Source organism: Aulostomus chinensis, chromosome 4 (assembly GCF_037954235.1).
Source record: "Aulostomus chinensis isolate RoL2024-O1b breed Wild chromosome 4, RoL_Achi_v1.0, whole genome shotgun sequence".
Lineage (NCBI taxonomy): Eukaryota > Metazoa > Chordata > Actinopteri > Syngnathiformes > Aulostomidae > Aulostomus > Aulostomus chinensis.
Genome location: NC_141323.1, coordinates 25,151,979 through 25,154,683, shown reverse-complemented (window position 1 = coordinate 25,154,683; position 2,705 = coordinate 25,151,979). Strand labels below are relative to the sequence as shown.

The following is a 2,705-nucleotide window of genomic DNA, read 5'->3' as shown; positions in this document are numbered from 1 at the left end:
TCAGGCTGTTTCCTTACTTTGCCGTGACAAAACAGCAGACAGCAACAAGGACTGCTCCCAGATCATCTCAATGACCTCATCCCAGCACCAGAGTACGGCTTTCACCATGACAGTCAGACTCTCATCTGTCCTTCATGTTCCCTCAAATGTGCAGTGTGGACCTCACACACTGAAATTTAGCCTGAAAACTCTTCATGAAAAGCAGGAGACTCAGAATCTCTGTGGCTCAATCGGTCAGCGCGCTCGGCGATTAACCGAGAGGCTGGTGGTTCGAGCCCACCCAGGGACGATGAACAGGCTCTACTGGTTCTTAGGACTCTGTTGATCAGCTGCTGAGTTGCTACTTGATGTCAACATTGGTCTGTTTCATCCTGAGTAGTTTGATCATAGCAGAGTCGTTGCATCAATGATCTGAATGTGGACGGACAGATTGACCCTCCCCAGCAGACGCATGTGACAGACCTCTTGATGAGACACTTTGTGGTAAAGCCAGATTCTGCCAGTCCCACTGACATATTTCAATCACACATGTTCAGAGATGATTTTGTTTTCCTGAATACATTTATTATTTTCTGATCACCTTGTGGATTTTTCATCATTCTCCTCATTACCATACTTTAGGTTGCAGTATGTACACCTTAGTTAGTCTTGGGTTTCAGAAATCATACAGCATACAAATAATAGCAGGTTGAAGCATATTTATTTAAAAGAATTTAACATGGTTACACACACACACACACACACAGCCTGTCTTTGGTATAAAATGGTCTGTCACGTTCTCTCACATTGCACAACAACAAAACAAACAAAGACGGCCATGTCCAGTGTGGTCCTGGATATGACGACTGGACTGCAGGGTCCCAGTATCACTGTGACAGTTCTTTTACCAGCTATGACCTTGGACAAGAACTTCTCAGGAGGAAACTTATCATGGTGGTACAGTGAAGAAAACTGGACCTGAGCTGCCTGCTGAAATCTTGCAGGTGAAGGACAGAGCTCCACCTCTTTGACAGACACCACCACTGTTGGCTCATGTTGTCAGTTTTTGACACACACGCATCTAAACACACACACATACACATGCATGTTCTTACACACAGAGACTTTTCCTCTGTTTTTGTTTTTTACTGGTTTTGAACCAGTAGTTGGTTTCTGTTGGTTTGACTTTCTTGACTGGTTGTTGTTTGTTTGTCTAGAGGCCCACATCAAAATATTCAAATCAATATTTCCATGATAAGGAAGCCTAACAAGGAAACCAAGAGATGGGAAACAACTTGGATCATAGAAAATTGTTTTTAGTTTATTTTACAGCTGATTGAAGATGTGGGTCAAAACAGACCTGTTAACATCAGAGATGGGAACAGAAAGCTAACACAAGAGGAAGGTTCAAGCTTTGAAAAAGGAGTTTGAGAAAAATCTTGAACTGACAGTAGAAATATCCTTTTGTATGTTTACCTTTGTTGACAGAAGTCACTTTAGCTTGGCAGTGAAAAGAATCTCTGCTAGCTTGACAAATAAGTGGCACAAACTGGGTTCAAGCTGGACTTTGGACACTGGTATCTGCAACAACTCCCATCAACTCCTAATCTAGCATCTCTGCTGTGCTCAAACTATTTTACAGAACATTTGACAGACCTGTGGAGCAGTGAGGACAGACATGAGTTGATCCACATGATCCACTGAAGCGCCATTTTCCCCTGCCACTGAGGTCACCAACATGAGCTGGAGTTGGGACTCTTGAACTGAACCTGGTATCACAGCGACACCTACTGCTGCAAAATGGAACAGCAACATTGAACCCAAGTGCAGGATTGGAGGGAGACTGATGGTCGCTGTTTGGGTTTTTGAAGAAAAAGGAGGGCTTTGGTTCAAGCTGGATTCTCAGAGACTATTTCCCCAACCTCTACATTGGCATCTACACTGTCATCCAGTCATGTGACTGAAGTCATCCAGTCATGTGACTGAAGTCATCCATTTATGTCAGTGATGTCACTTGGCAGGACTGTCGTTGCCGTCACATTCTAGAAAAGAACCCAGACTCCACATTGACTCCTATCTATTATTGTGTCCCACCCTCCTGGTCCTTACTCTGAATTCTCAGAGTTTATATCCAGTTCAGTCCTCAAAACAGATTCAGTCATGAGTGTAGATAAATTTCCTTTTCTCCACTGATTATATGTCAAGGTTTGTGTGTGGGGGTGGAGCCTATCCCAGCAGCCTTCGGACAAGAGGCGCGGTTCACCCTGGATGAGTCACCAGTCCATCACAGGGCCAACACATACAGGCAGACAACCATTCACACTCACAGCCACACCTAGAGTCAATTTAGAGTATCAATCAGCCTCGTCCCCTCTTGATGTCTTTGGACTGTGGGAGGAAGCTGGAGTACCAGAGAGAACCCACACAGACACAGGGAGAACATGCAGACTCACACAGCTGGGGCTCGAATCTGGAACCTTCTTGCTGTGAGGCCACAGTGCTGACCACTGCACCATTGTGTCCCCTGAAAATGCCACCAGATCGTTTGGATTGTCTATAAAATCAAGTACACATGAACATGAAGAGGTTTTCACAGGGCTGGTGGTGCAATGGATAGCATGACTGACTACTGTCAGAAGATTCTAGGTTCAACTCCTGGCTCGCTCACTTAAAATTTTATACTGAGAAGCTTTCACACCTGAAGTGTGAACCACTGCTAAAAGTCC

The 2,705-nt window shown here is 44.5% G+C and overlaps 1 non-coding gene across 1 annotated transcript; it reads left to right on the top strand.

Annotated features, from left to right (window-relative positions):
- The first annotated feature begins 215 nt into the window (after window positions 1-215).
- Window positions 216-289, top strand: trnan-auu (transfer RNA asparagine (anticodon AUU)). The gene has a single exon. It is a non-coding gene; the product is annotated as a tRNA-Asn (tRNA).
- Window positions 290-2,705: the final 2,416 nt, after the last annotated feature.